Source organism: Ambystoma mexicanum, chromosome 2p (assembly GCF_040938575.1).
Source record: "Ambystoma mexicanum isolate Mex_15411 chromosome 2p, UKY_AmexF1_1, whole genome shotgun sequence".
NCBI classification, from domain to species: Eukaryota; Metazoa; Chordata; class Amphibia; order Caudata; family Ambystomatidae; genus Ambystoma; species Ambystoma mexicanum.
This window is the reverse complement of record NC_090923.1, coordinates 937,854,649-937,871,262: the sequence shown is the minus strand read 5'-3', so window position 1 is coordinate 937,871,262 and position 16,614 is coordinate 937,854,649. Positions and strand designations below refer to the sequence as shown.

Genomic DNA, 16,614 nt, shown 5'->3' with positions numbered 1-16,614 from the left:
TACAAGCGACCTTTGAACCAAAGTAACCACGATCAAAGTACATGGGCCGCACTATAGAGGGAGGACACGGTTTGATTTGGTATTTAGTTTACACCTACACACAAGTGTTCCAAGGCGCAACCAGGTAAGGGAGGGGGAACAAGGGAAGGCAAGGCAAACGATCTTACTAGTGGGGGTTTCATATTGATATCAACGTGTGACCAGCGACCAGTTTTCTTTTGACTTCGGTAAGTTACATGTCGCGCATGTGAGATATTCAGAGGACAGAGACCCCACCTCTGGTATAAACAGTAGGGGTTATCTTGCACAGAGAAACTGTGCCACAGTTTGATTTCAGTGTTGGACTCATTTTTTAATAATATGCTTCCACTCCCGGGGAAGAGCCCATATGGGTTAATATTAAAAATGAGTTCAACACTGAAATCAAACTGTGGCGAAGTTTCTTTGTGAGAGATAAACCCCCAAACGATTTTACTAGGCCCGGTGTCATTGAGATCCTGCAAGCGCCCAACAGGAAGTGCAGGGGGAGGTACAGGGGGAGGTGCAACCAGAGCAGCAGGGCCCTGAGTTAAGTGCAGGGAAGACAGGGGCTACAGGGAGCAACTCGGCAAGGTGTGCCAGGCGGCAAGTGCAGGGGGCTTGGCAGGGGAGGAGGGGTGCAGGTGCCATGTAAGACTCAGAGTACACCAGGCAGCCAGTCAGCAGACAGATGAAGGAGCAAAGGAAGGTTAGCAGGGGAGAAGGAGTGAAAAAGAAGAGGAGAAAAGATAGGTCTTGAGGAGCTTCTGGAACTTAAGGAGATCCGGTGCAAGGCTATCGAGAGGCAGGGAGGTCATTCCAGAGGAAGGCACCCGCAGAGGAGAAAGATCTACCCTCCATTTTCTGCTTGGAGAAACGACTGACCTGCAGAGAGTTGGAGGTAGACGAGCGGAGGGCAGAGGAGGACTGGGCCATAAAACTGTCTCGGGCACCAATGGGAAAGGGCCCCACAGTTGCAAATGGCAATTTATTCCCTTTGTGACACTGTTTGAATGGTACCCAAGGTTTTTTTTTTTGTATAACATGTGATGCAAAGTGTGCATTTTAAAGAATATTTGTTCAGCTACACTGGTCAAAACTACCAGCCACATAATGAAGTAACACGTCAAACTAGTCCACATTGGCTAAAAGAGTGGCCCAATTTGACCAAAAAATGTGCCCACACCAGCCTTTTGTGTTCTTGCTTTAGTCATAGGCCTATTGCCTTATTGGCCAGTCTGAAGTCTGGCAGAGGGCTCAGAAGAAAGGTATCTAGGAAGAGATAGTTAAAGATAGTGAGTGCCACAGCCCCAGAAAGCCTTGTGGACGATGCAGAGGGTCTTAAACCTCATCCTTGCAACCAGCAGTAGCCAGTGGAGGGATTTCAGGACCAGAGAGATGCGTTCCCGGGGCTTGAGGCCAAGGATAAGTCTTGCCGTCCTGTTCTGGTTGAGCTGAAGAGGGTGAAGAGTAGAGTTAGACAGATTGAGAGAGAAGCTGTTGCAGTAGTCCAACCTAGAGAGAAGCAGGGCTTTGGAGACAGTGAGCTTCTGGGGGAAAGAGAGAAAAGGGAGAATACCTCTGAGGAGGTGCAGCTGGAAATGGGCCTTTTTGGCAAGATCCGTGATGTGGGGAGAGAAGGAGAGAGTGGAGTCGAAGATAACCCCAAGGTGTTTTACCTCTCAAGAGGGTGATGGGATAGGGCCCAAGGAGGGCGGCCAGCGGGAGGGAGGAAAGGCGGTAGCAAAGGTCCCAATGAGAAGGATCTCAGTCTTACTGGCATTAAGGCAGAGATGGTTAGAGGCGCACCATGCTTGAATAGTGGACAGGCAGTCAGGAAGGAGGGAGTAGGAGGAGGAGGCCGCAGGTAGCCTGAAAGAGAGTTGCATGTCATCCACATAACACTGGAAGTTAGAGGAAGAGGTAAAGATCAAGATGGCCAGAGCAGCCAGGTAGACAATGAAGAGCCAGGGTGAGAGGATAGAGCCCTGAGTAACACCACATGTGTAGAGAGAGTTGGTGGAGAGAAAGCACCCAAACTGAACCTTGAAGGGTCGGTCCAAGAGGAAGGCGGTCAGCCATTCCATGGGCGATCCGTGATGCCCAGGGTCTTGCAGAGACGATTAATAAGGATGGCGTGGTTGACTGTGTCAAATGCTGAGGAAAGGTCAAGTGGAATGAGGACATAAGGAGAGCTGGAGTGAAGGTTAGACAGCAGGTCTTCACAGGTGTTCAGTAGAGAGGTTTCCGTGCCTCTGGCTGCTCTGAAGCCAGACTGATGGTCATGGAGACAACCAACAAATTCAGTGTGGAGGGTTGGCTGGGAGATAGTCAACTTCTCCAGGAGTTTGCCCAGGAAAGAGGTGATAGAGCTCGGGTGATAGTTTGCCAAAATGGAGGGGTTGGAAGAAGACTTTTTTTAGTAGAGGGTGCACAAGGGAGTGCTTGAGAAGAGAGGGGAAGGAACCGGCGGCGAAGGAGGGAGGCACACATACCCCAGCATAGACATAGATTACCAGCCTCACAGAAGTCAAAAGTGATACATTTTGGATTCAGGAAACAGATTAGAAACAATGAGCAAGGTAAAAATACCACAGCCTAGATAGTGGATACCGATCATGAGCTCCCTGGATGGCGTATGTATCCACACATAGACTGAGATTAGAAAAGGGCCTTGTTTTTCAAGTGGTGTTGCCATTAGTGATCTAAGTAACAAATGACTTTTGGCCTCATTACAACTTTGGAGGTAGCCATGGCGCTATTGGCGCCATGGCTGCCTCCAAAACCGTGTCCGGGTTCCCTGAATGGGGAAATACCGGGCCATTCCGAGTATGGAGGGCCCGGTATTTCTCCATTCAGGGAACCCGGACCCGGACCTTCCCCATTCCCATCCGAGCCCCCATAGGGCTCAATGGGAATGGGGAGGGAGCTAACAACAGGCCCATTACAAGAGGGCCCGTTGTTAGCTCCCTGGACCCCTCGCGGACCCGCTATGGATGTCTGGATAAACCATACATCCAGAGCAGGTCCCGTGAGGGGACCTCGTAATAGTGCGGAATGCATTTAACCGTGCCGGCACCACCATTACCGGCACCGTTAAACGCATTCCGCACAACTTGTAATGAGGCCCTTTGTGTTGTGTGTGCAATATATCAACGATTACTCTCATTACATATTAGGCAACACTAGATCCAGGTAAACTATGAGCGAGGATTTTCTGAACGGTGCACACAGTCAAGTATATTTCTCCAAGGGGCTCACCATTTTGAAATACATACAGAGATGCAATTTTGACAGGTTAGGCACTATGTGAATAAATGAGTTGCCCAGGATCACACACGCAGTTTATGCATTGAATCTGGGATTTCAGCAGTCTGTGATTTCTGCACTTCCCCAAATTGATTCCCAGTTCTTGTATGGCAAGGTACAGTTATTTATAAAATAATACCCTGTTTTTGCAGAACTGACTGGACATTTAACAAATCACATAATAACCCAACATGACAATATATTGGAAAAAAACCTGTCGGTCCATGTTATGCAAAATGAGAATGACCATCTTCCTTTTCTCCATCATCGGGGGAAGAATACAAGTTCCAGAATACAAAATGATGTGAGCATACAAAATCTCATCTGGGTTTTAATTAAACCCAAAACACATAATTGCAGATTGTTTTTCATGATGTGTCAAAGAACATTTGAAAAATTGAACAAAAAAGCAAACTTTTGGTGTTAAATAAGCAGACCTGAAAATAATCTTGCTAGAGACCTGACATTTTTGGTTGTGTCTCTTCTGTCGAGGAATCCTTCCACTCAAATGTCCTATTTGAAAAGAAAGAGAAGGCAATGTGCTTAACATTGCCACCAGAACGTGAGGAGGCAAACCTTTCAACAGAGGAGAGAACAGTTCTATACAGTTAGATGAGACCATTTGTCAAGGATCACTGTTTTGCCAGATGGCAACACCACAATATGAGTCAAAACTCTCTGCTAACACAGTCTACAATGTGGCTACTTAATTACATTTCCGGACACTTTATGCTCTTCATTGTGGGTGGCGGCCCAGATTTACAACCCTTGTTTAGGGGAACAGATCTCTGTGTCTGCACCATACTGATGCTATGTTACATGTTATACGTAGGGCTACATTATGCACGTGCTTTGAGGCTGAAACATGAAACATGTCATTCTAAACGTTGCAGCCATCACCTTTTTGTGTATGCTTTGTTTTGTAACATAGTAGGCAACGTATACACACACACACACTCAAGATTATCGCAGAGAGAGGAAAGGCTGAGTCAGCTTTACCAGAAAAGGTCTTGGATTTGGCATATGAACACCAAGCGCTGCAACAGGTGCTTAACACACTGACGTATTTCAGAGGTATCATGGCACTCAAACATATCAAGAAGCATTTGAACTTTGGTCACACCGTGCACAGTGTTGCAGGCAATGAGAATTTGGAAAATAACATCATGAAACATGCCCACTGACCAGTGATTTTAGTCACAGGACTCAGGGCCCATGACGTGATTGTAAGATCATGATGGACTGGAGAGGTTTATTAATCAACTCAACATGATTCCCAACAATTCGGGGCTGACCTATACTGTTGTGATAGTAATGAATGCGTACATTTGATTTTAGCTACCGGGAAAAATTCCTCTCTCCGCTTCACCCTTCGTGAATATGAGCAATCAACCCAGATCAACCCCTTCCCAGGTGGGAAAGATGTATTTTTGCCCACATTTTACCAAAGGAATCTGAAAAAAACCTGAAGGATTTATAGGTTGATCTCAAAATAGAATATCATAGCAACAGTTTCCAAACCTACTGTGCTAGCTTGTAGCTTTCTGCTTTGGGGACTGTCACTCAACTTTAAAGAATTCACCATTGTAGGTGGGTCCCAGATATTGCTCAAGGCCACTGCATTATAAATGTGCATGGCTTAATAGGCAATCGTGTTTTATCTCCTGCAACATTGACAACTTTGGGCAGTGCAGTCAAAAGCTACAGTGTGAAAACATCTCAACGGGGCAAAGTGTGGTTCCTGCCCCTGTTGCTACAAATGTAGGGTGGCAGTTGCCCCGCGCCTATATGGCGCCAGGGATTCTGAGGATGGGTGGCCTGTGCTGTGTTCTTCCCCGATTATGCCTCTTGCTCGGACCTGAGCCAGCAGGTTCCTGCACCACTTATCAGGGTGAAGAGTTCAACTCAACTTTCACCATAGCAGTGGCTACAAGAAGTCAGAGAAAGAGAATAGTGTGAGAGGGTGTGCATGTGTGTGTGTGGTGTCAGAGAGCACACACACCACTCACCAGTACCACCACATGGTGACTGCCTGTGCTGCCTAATAATAACCCATGTTTCATACTACATGGGCAACCCTCTCGGATAGGAGAGGGATAATAATACATTAACAAACAAAAAGGCTCCTACTGACTGAAACACTAAGTGAACATTTCATTGAAACATTTCATTTTAACAAGTTTGTGGAAAAAAAAAGATAATTCCATTTAGGGATATCATTTTATATCCAAAGCAATTAATGGAGGAAAAAAACGAAACTTTTTTTTGTAATGAAATTCTTTTACTAAATAATTTATTAAAGAAGTTCTTCAAAGCTCAAGAGTGGACAGATATGAAAATGTACAGAAAATGTAGATAAAAAGAAGAGAATCCATTTAATCAAAAAGAAATAATACTAATCAGGAAAGGTAGAAATAAAATAGTAAACTACTCACAATCCACAAAACTAAAAAGAGATTACTAGAAAGATTATTTTATACAAATCAGTGGATTCCGAATTTCATTAATCCACGTGGACAATAATAATTTTCACTTGTTGAGCAATCAAGAGTCCAGTAAATGGTACTGTTAATGCCCTTACTGAAAGGAATAACTCATCAATCCAAGCGAGGAACAATAAATCCCCAAATATTATAGGGTCACAGTCCGATTTCTGATAGTATTCTTGCTGGTACGGTCAAGTAATCAATAATTTACAGGAGTTCATTAATTCAAGTAAGCAACAATAAATCAAATATTATAAACAATCAAAGTCTGTTGCTGAAAGTTTACTTGCTGGTAAGGTCAGCATGCAATATTAATTGATTTGCGCATCATTATTCGATTTCTCATTCAACGTTTCACTGCATTCCTAAATAAAATGCCTTTTTCAGGACCAAACTACCATGCATAAATTCAGCCTGTGCCTGCATGATAGTTTGGTCCTGAAGAAGGCATTTTATCACCAACACTCAGCAAAACGCCCATGCAAGCTGCACATGAAGCACACGCACACCTTTGTAGGCAATGGTGAAAGCAATGATACAAGCCAGTCTTTATCTTTATCTTACAGAAGATCTAATACTTTGCTAATACTATTAGCACGCGCGTTGGGGAGAGCAGCCAATCAGGTTCCTTAGTCTGCTAATCTCAGTCCGCATTCCATGGAACCTGGAGGGTATCTGGTCTTTACATCTAATGCATAACCATCGAATGTCTTTCCATCGAAAAGATTGCATCGAAAAAATATGCATAGAACGCATGTTTTTTAAAAGTAAAGGGTTTAGTTTAATTTTAATGGGTTTTAAAGGGTAAAAAAAAACAAGTGGGCTTGGGGAGAACCCTTCCTATTACATTTATTTCTTTTTTTAAATGCATTTAATGCAATTATTTCAATGGAATGGTCCGTCGATGGTAACAATTCGATGCAATGACCATAAACCAACCTGGAGGCTGCTTCCCCGCCCCACAGCATCATCCCGGCCTCACTTACCCCTTTTCTTTGGTGATAGCAGCCCCTCTGTCACCACCACACTTCTGCTGCTGCTCCCAGGCGGATGTATGTTAAAAAAAACCTATACCAAAAAATCGAATTACAAAATCATGGACCCGACTTGGCCCGTTTGTCCCCCGCACTGCCTTTAATGTATGCAGGGGACACCCCTGCATCCCAGAATACCAAATTGTGGGAGATGGGCACACCCCGGCAACCCCCGGTCCCCTGTTCGGTATTATGGGCAAAAGATCTAATCTACTATGCCGAATGAACACTAAACATGCATTCAACATTTTAGATTCAAACCTTTTGTTCATTACCCTCCGAGACCGCCATGGCAACGGTCCATATCCATGGCAGCCACCTTTAGAGAGTATTTTCATTCAATGAACGGAAAGCCATGCGTGTCCCGTTCGTTGAATAAATATGCACTTTTCTAAGCACCCTGGGTTTCCGGATTGCAAAACCGGGTGCTAATAGCGTTAAGCACCAGTTCCAATGGCCTCTTTGTCCAATACAATCTGCCTTTTGTAGCAGTGCAATTTCCAGAACTGAGCAGAGAAACTGTGAAAGACAATCGCAGGAATCCACATGCAAGGCGTTGAAGCTAAAAAAGGTGCACAATATCTGTCATCCACCACCATTCAGCGATAGACACTTGCAACAAAATCTGCAGGTTCAGCCTAGAAGGGCAGCATTTCCCACAGTGAATGGTAGCACATGTAATATTTTAAGCTTGCTTAATGGGTTAAGCACTTGTCTCAAATATTTTCAATCCATAGACACAGATCAAAATCCATACAGTGCTATTCATCTCTTTGTCTGAGGTTGATAAAATGGTGGCATTTAACTGGGGAATAACGACACTGATTATTACATGTCTTAGAAGTTGAATGATTGCGGCAATCAGCAGTGTATTAAAACGTGATATTCTTCTATTACCCAGACCCCTAGAAGCCTATGTGAGTGATGTACAGTGCTGTGTAAATGCATGACAGTCTAGTTTACTCTCTGGATAATTCAAATCTACCCTTTTTATCATATAATATAATGATGATGGCAACTACACAACAGTACCAAATACCAAGCTATCTGATTTACACTCCTTATTTCCAATGGCTTGGCTTTCTCATGTTTCTGCATAGCATATGTTCACAAGTTCTCCCTTAAGAGATTAACCCTCCAAATGGGGTTGAGAATTTACGAAGAATATTGCAAATGGGTATCAAACACGTTTGATCACATAGTCCCAATTCACACAAAAACAATGCAGGCATGTCATATGGCCCAGGGGTTTACGGCTGTGTTGAGGACCATGAAACAAGCCAATAGTACCTATGGACACCGTTGGCGTGCGGCGTATGATCCAGAATCTAAAGCGCTTCAAAGACACCAAATTTTACTGTCCAAGGAGGCTCATTTAGTACCAAAGAAGTTGTTGTGTGCTGAGCGCATTGCCTCTACTACTAACATTCATTATAACCCTTTTTACCATAGTAAAAGAGCTCACTACTCTGGCAGCCTGCTCTAAAGAGCCACTCCAGACCTCTGAATAATGTGATGTGGTGGCCCGCCTCTTCACTAATGAAATCTTGATGATTCAGGATGCCGCTGAATTAAGCTCAGCAACTTCTGAATAAAAGATACCGACATCCGGCTGAATGTGATACTTACCTTCATTACAGAGAATGCATTATCAGAAATTGTGCCTGGTACAACTCGGCGGGTTATGAAGTTGATCCAGGAATCCAGTCCGGTTTGCTGCTGGATTCTGGCTCCATAAGGATGGGCATGATCAGGCCTCTATTCTTGCCCCAGGGGCATCCCCTATTATCAATTGCTCTTTCTAGTCAGGGAGATATCCTGCAAAGTTTGAGCAGGCCATTGTGACGCCTCTCATAAAGAAGTTTGATTTGGATTCCCCCGACCCGGGCGATATGCGCCCCCATTCTCCTTGCTCCCTGTTGCAGCTAAGCTGATGGATAAAACAGTAACTCTGCAGTTAGTGATGCTGATTGAATCTACTCATTTTCTGAACGAGCGGGCTGGTTTTCAGAATTGGTTCAGCTGTCTGTCGTAGATGAACTAAGGAGGGCGGTAGATGTGGACAGGGTTGGGGTAGTAGCTCTTTTACTAATAGACCTGTTGGTATCCAGTGATAATATTGCAGAAAATAGTAAAGAATGAATTTACAAAGATGAAAAAATATTGCAAGAAATAACAAGAGTGGGTAAAAAATACCTAAAAGCAGAAAGCATATTGAAATAAAGACAAGAAAATGTAATGATAGGGGTGGATTTTAGGTGTAACAAAACAGATTTAGGTTAAAATTGGGATAAAGGGGAGGGAGACGAGGAGTGTTTAGGAGTAGGAGAGATAAGCAGGGTTCGAGCCCCCCCCCCGAAAATAGGTATTTTTACAATGTGCACTGTAAAAGGAATTTCAATATTTTTTCATGCAATGTTCATTACACTTTGTAATTGTACGCCACTGTTATTTCTGCAATAAAATCACAGTGAACCGTCATGGTGGCTGCGTTTGACACCATGGATCCTAATCCCCTCCTTGACCGGCTAGTTCAAGGTGCTATCCCAGATAAGGCGATGAGCTGCATGGATGGTGGCTTTTCTTTCTGTCCACTCACAGGCAATTGCTATGGGTCACTGTGTGCCAGATTTGCAACACGCTCCCTGTGGGGGTAAGACAAGGCTCTATTATTTCCCCTCTTCTTTTTTAATATTTATAATTGCCCTTTGATCAAGTTGATTGAGGTTTGTCTGCTTTTCTTACGCCGATGATATGCAGATTTTGGTGCAGATGGAGGGAGGGAAGCAACGAATAGCATTTGAGATGCAAAGATGGCATATCATGGTGGAGTGATAGATGACCAACCATATCTTTTAAGCTTAACTCGGATAAGACTGAGGTTCTAATTGGGGATGCAAGTGAGTGCTGTAACCAAGCCTTTTGGCCTGCTACTATGATGGTCTACACCCAACGCCGGGTAGTTATGGTAAATCTGGTGTTCTGCATGGACAATGGTTTGACAATTGCAGTGCACGTACATTTGGTGGCAAGCAGCTGTTTCATGCATCTTAGCGTCCTTTGGAAACTTCTTTCTTTCTGACCTGTGGCTGGTCAGGTGGCAGTGGCTTCTGCTGGGATATCTTCCCTACTTCCTGATGCCAACTCACTTTTTTGGGAGCACCTGCCTACCTTCTTCGGCTGATTCAGATGGTACAAAATGCTGCTGCGAGACTGCTTTCTAGGAGAGGTCATGGGAGCCATATTTCACCAGTACTGGCAGAGCAGTATTGGCTCCCAGTACGGAAGTGTGTCATTTTTAAGTTTCTGTGCGTTACTTAGGCAATAAGCCCAGAGACTGCGGGCCATTACCGCATAAGGTAATGCCCCTGGGGCCCATAGTTACAGGCCGGAACGTAGCAAGGGCCTTAACGAAGACCCCGGGAGCATTACCTTATGCTGTAATGGCCCGCAGCCTCGCGGCTTATTGCCATTAGTAGGGCCGGGGTACTAATGGTGTTTTCTTTTTCCGGCTGCGAGACGTGTTGAGTTTCACAGCTGGGAAAAAAAAGTTACAAAGTAAAGAAAAATGTAGTCTGTTTTCTCTTTCCGTGGCGGCCACATAGCAAACAAAGAAAATGGCCACCATGTACGGGGAGAAGGGACTACACGTAGTCCCTTCTCCCCTTCCATGGCGGCCATTGACTCACATGTAAAAAAAAAAGGTAAACAAAAAAAAGGGCCATCATGGAACTGGGAGAATGGTCTATGTGTAGTCCCTTCTCCCTTTCCAATGCGGCCTGAAGTAATACGGAAGCAAGGCGAGGACCGGCGTGAGGGATGCAAGTATTACCAGCAAGTAAGGCTGGGAAAAGGACCAATAGGTAAGTAGCTTTTTTATTTTTCGCACCGCGCCAGATTCTAATCTTCAATATTTTTATGGGCTGAATACCATGTTTGTGCAAAATAAATTGGAACATTTTGTACCCAATTCTATCCTCTAATCTGTTTCTGCCCTTCTATTGCATATCCCGAGTTTCCGTATGAAAATAATGGGTGGGATGGCTTTTTCTGTGGAATCTCCCTGCCTGTTCAATGCTCTACCTTTAGCTTTAAAAGAGACGAAAGTAGCTTTGGGCAATGTTTAAATAAAAACATGCATTTCACCAAGTTAGGGTAGCGGCCTTTCTACTGTAATGTTTGCACCCTCATTTGTCTGCAGCACTAAGAGGCTGTTATCTTTCAACGATGAAATGAGGATCCTCTGATAGGCTTTGGAGGCTCTGATAGGGATTTTTGATTCATCTTTAGGTAAATTCACCATAATATGAAACGATATTATATGATATGGCATTTATGACGCGCCTATACACAAGTGTTTCAAGGCGCGAAACCATCAATCAACATTTTCCTGCAGTCATCCTCCAAAACATTTCCTTCTGCCCAATGGTTATTCCCGAGAACTTTAGCATTTTCCTCACTGTGGTTTGTGAGTGAGTGTTTGATTTCACAGACATGAACAGGTTCCGTCTGGGGTTGATGTACGGGAGGCATTAGTCACCCGTCCTGTTGCCCAAAACACTGATTACAATAGATTTGGTTGCCACCGTGCCAATAGGGAGTACAAAACTTTAAAGGTGTTTCAAAGGCAGAACATTCAGTAATTTTAGGTGTGTTTTTAAGAAGTGCAACCCTGAAGAAAGGGCTGCAATGTGACCAAAGCCCCCGACACTCAGTTTAACCCTGGAGCCTGGTAAATAGAGGCACTCTGTAATAGTAATTTCGAATGATCCTGCAGTATAATTGTGTTGAACCACACCACAGGCAGGGCGCATGCTGCCCATTTTAAGGCAAGGAGGGGGCCAGAGTTCATGAAGACAGTGTTCAGCTGGACATTAATGCTTTGCCAGTGCAAGTGGTTACTAGTAATATAAATTACTGGTCCTTGGAGACCGTCTAGAACAATTTTTTTTATAGATAAGAAAAGCGTGATTTTTTTGTAGTAAATTATGGTGCAAATAAATGCACCCTTTTTAATACGACGCTTCAGTCGTTTACAAAATATCAGGCTATCTAATTTACACATGTTTCCCAACAGATCGACTTGTGGTTTGGCTCTTATGGCAAAGCCAGACTTTCGTCTCAGCCCTGCCCCCGACTCTCCCTGTACATTTCTTGGCTTGTCCATCTCTAGTTCCAGGTTAGTACTAGAGGACGCTGGAGGGGGCTGGGGTTGAGTGTTCTTAGCTCTGTGTCCTCAAGCAGTGCCGCCATCAACTACATACCTTCACCACTAGCGCAGACGTTCATCGCGCGGCTTTCAGATAAGTTAGCAGGGATGTTGATTCATCAAAATGCCTGGGGTAGCGGAAGTGCCATCACATCCTCATGGCATCACAGGAAGTGATGTCACATGACCTTTGACCCAGGTGGCATCAGCTCCTCTTTGACCCTGATGATATCACCAGAGTGGCTTACAGGCGTAAAAAAAAGTACATAAATGTACAATTTTAAAGAGACCAAATAAGTACTAAAGCAGACAAGAATTTTGATAGAGTCAGACCCAATAGAATCAACATAGGCCAAGGCACTGCCATAGATATGTCACTTCAACTTTGTTTGGCCAGTTACTTTCATATTATCCCAATTATAGCTGCATGTCAGGCATTGTCATTATATGATAAGTAGAAACCATATATTGCCAGTTTCTGGGATATTACAGTATCCACAAATCCAATAGATGCAAGTTACAACAGTGCACAGAATCATGAATGGTTTGATTCATGATCATGATTTATTTATATAACACTTTCAACAAAGCACTATACATAGCACATATTTACATACAATTATCATCCCAACTGAAGTTAGTACTCATTTATGAACCTCGGTAGAATGAAAGGCTGAGTTGGCCTTGCCAGGATTCTGACCTGCAGATTACACATCGATCGCAGCAGAGAGCGTTCAACGCGCTGAGCTATCTTACTGCTTTACTATTAAAATACAATGCCACAATAAGAAAACATGTAAAAACTGGCTGTACAATGTAGGCCAGAGATGTAATAACACTTATTATGTTTGCTATGGCCTTAATGATGCGCAGTAAAAAATGCCGTGCCACAGTAAGACATATCTAGATGGGCTGCACCAAAATGCCAATCTAACCACGTAATAACACTTATCATGCTTACTTTATCATATATGCCCAGAAAAGTATACCATGCCAAAGGCTATAGTCATGACAAACAAATGCCAGTCTAGACAGGTGATAACACTTATCATGATATGATATGATACATCATTTATAACCCGCCTGTACACAAGTGTTTCTAGGCGCGACAAGACAAGGGAAGGAAGATAGAGGGTGGACAATACAAAGGATCTTACTAGGCCTTGTGACATTCAGATCGTGCAAGTGCGACAGCGCCAAAGTGCAGTCTGTAGGGAGAGGGGGAAGTGCCAGGGAGAGGGACAGGAAGTGCGATCAGGGCAGCAATGCTCTTAGTAAGTGCATCCAGGGCAGCGCAGCTCTGGGTAAGTGCAAGGAGGCAGAGGACTGTAGAAGTTACAGTTACAGCCCCTACGTGCATGGTGGCCCGGAGGCAGGGCAGGGGAGACTGATCATGGGGGAGTCTGGTATCCAGTATGCTCAGAGGGTAGCCAGGCAACCAGTCGGTGCGACAGACAGGTAGGTCAGCATGGGAGGGCGAGAGAGAAAGCAGAGGAGAATCAGATGGTCTTGGGCTGCTTCTGAAACTTCAGGTTGTCCGGCTGAAGTCTGAGAGGGGCAGGGCAGCCGTTCCATAGGGAGCCACCTGCAGAAGAGATAGATCTATCCCCCACTCTCTGCCTAGCGAAGCATCTGACCCTCAGGGAGTTGAAGGTAGTTGAGCGAAGGGCTTCATTTATTATAGATGCCCAGTACAAATGACATGACTAGACTAGCTGAACCAAAATTCCAGTCTAGCCACTAATACATATCATGCCTGCTTTATCGTTGATGACCATTATGTATGAGCACACCCCTTTCCTGACCTGCCCTTCCCACACATCCCCTCTCCCTCCCATTCTCCTCCACCAATCCCCAAAATCAGCTCCTCGGCCCAGCATTACCCCCACATCTCTCTTCCTCATCCCAGTATATACGTATGGGTCAAGGTGCTTCAGAGGCATAGGCAAGTACTTGGACGAGAAAGAGTGATAGTAGGAGTAATGAAGATTACCAGTAAGACATCTTGGCATTTAACACATCCTCCTCTGCAGGCATGTCTCTGGCTCCCATGCTCCAGTGCACATGCATGGAACCAGCTCTGGTTCCTGTCATGCCTAGCAGACCATATGAACTGGAGGGTTTCATGTCCTGGGAGAGAGGAGGGCTGGTCTTGGATTTCAAGATGAAATCATTTCTTTTTGAAGTCACTCTGATTGAGTTAGAAAATACATTATTTCTGTTAAGGAAAACTGAAACGGAAATAAAGTCTTTTTGAAATCCGAGTCCTGCCCATAGACAGGGGTCACAGAGGCAGTGCCAGCAGGGGTTTAGCACCTTGCGGTTGGGAGAGTATTTAGTGAAATGAACTGTCGGGTCCAAAGCTGCTTCATCTAGATATTGCCAAGCAAACGTTAGCGAGACTAAAGGGCAAGGCAAAAAGCAGAGGTGCTGTATATATTTACATCTGTGCCTAAAACGAGTACTCCCCTTCAACGCAGTTTCAGCACTTGCGGGGGGGGGGGGGAGGCGGGGAACATCATCATCCAGATCTGTCTTTGCTGCAGGAAACCCAGACCAGTCTGCAAATTGGATAAGATCCCAAAGCACACACGCCTGCCAGGAGTTTGTTATGGCCACTGTTCATTTTTCCCTCTAATCACCTTGGGGATGCAAATAAGGCTTTTTTAAACAAAATTTCGGAACAAATAAGCTCCATAATCCAAGTAAAGCTCCTGATGTGCTATGCCAGGGGTCTCCAAAAAGTGGCTCGCCAGATGTTTTGGACTGCAACTCCCATCTGTTAGATGCCAACCAATGAAAACCCCAATGGTGTGCCACCCAGATGCATTAACCAATGAACTATTTTAAAGATTACATGTATTCTGTATTATCAATTTAGAGGTGGTCGCAGGTGGAGCCATCAGATAAAGTAAAGCCAATGAAAAGACTAACCCCTATAGCTTCCATATGTACACAATTCCCTTAACCAATCCCCATACCTCGTAGGTTTTTGTAACCAAGATTGTGAAGTGACGTCAAATGATGACGTATTTTCTATTTTTAAACCATTGCTTTGCTCCAGAAAAGCTGAGAGCGTCAGGGTTGTGTTTGCTTATATGCTGTCGCTGCTTTATGTTGATTGGTAATAAAGCAGGTTTTGCCATTTACCTTGACTATTTCCGTTATTGAGTCTGGGATTTTCCGGCCTACCATTTCCTCTTAAACTGGGGTTTCCCAGGCCCCTTTAACCGTGCACACAATACACATACATCTGTGTGGGTCTCGATGTATGTGCATTATTTTCAATTTTGTAGTGCTAACAATTGTGAACACTTCCCACCACGTGCACAGGACAAGAGGGTTTTAGTTAACCATGATGCCTAAAAAGCTGTCGGCTTCCTTCAGAATGCAGTGCATTTGGGCTAGCATCAATATCAGACGTTGGTGCAAATGCTGACCGCAGTTGTGTTTGGCAGGCGGAGCCAATGGGGGAGGAGGAACGTTTAATTTCTGGCAAAACGTAGACCATTCTCCAGAATCTTGAAGCATGTCTAAAAAATGCCTAATCCTTTTACGCTTTGTTTTCACATATGCATTAACACTGTGGGGATTTTCAGAGCGATCCTGCAAATGCTTCACTGAGCAGCCGCAAGATTTTCAACTAGAGTTACCAACAGTTTTGTAAGGGAGCTCAAAGCTGTATATAAACTAACCTAAATACAGCTACAATGCTCAATGCAGGGCCAGAGCGCGCTAGAAATATGCAGCAGACAGACATGCTGAAGCAGTTCCAGCGCAGGAGGGCACACCACTGACCGCAAGGAGATGTCTTCATATGCGATAGAAGGCATATTTTTGTTTTAACCGCCTCTTTAGAAACAGTTACTGGTTGGGAGGTGCCGATTCCCAGCTGGGAATGGGAGAGACTTTCATTGGGACCAATTTAGGCTCAGACTCATATGCTCTGGGCCTGCCCAGAAGGAAAGAGCCCACATGGAACTGGTCTGAGGCGCTTCAAACCGACGACAAGGAGGATGCGGAAGGTTGAGATGGATACTGAACCGCCAGCGGCGGACCAGTCTAGAGTTGCAAAAGTAGGTTGAATGTTGACGCTGTCTTGTTCGCAAGTCTGGTCTTTTCCTGTCCGTGAAAAGCTTTGGCTTCGCCTAGCCAGGAAATGCCTCGGCCCTCTCAGACTGCCACTCAGCGGGGATCTCATAGGCCTAGTCTATAATTTGGATGTTTTGCCGCTGCCAGTAATTGTCAATGCCGGGCAACTTGCAGTACTTTTTCGTAAGTGACAGTTTCCTTGGCAACAAGCCTTTGCCTCATTTGTTTCAGACACGCATGTCCCCATAATGTTTACGCAGACTTGCCACTGTATTGTCCATTTACTACATGCCTCTTGAGTTTCTACGGTGTCCTATATAATTCATTAACACAACAGGGCATGGCCACACACCGCAGAGGTTCACAAGGCTCACATGGCATGGACATTTTGAAGAACTACTTTAAAAACGTATGAAAACTCTTGTCAGTTAATGCCAGCAAGAGGTGGGAACACATACTTGGTCAC

The 16,614-nt window shown here is 44.6% G+C and overlaps 1 long non-coding RNA gene across 1 annotated transcript in view; it reads left to right on the top strand.

Moving 5' to 3' along the window:
* The window catches only part of LOC138566937 (uncharacterized), a 381,034-nt gene that overhangs the window by 181,664 nt on the left and 182,756 nt on the right, over positions 1–16,614 (top strand). The gene's annotated exons all lie outside the window — the stretch shown is intronic.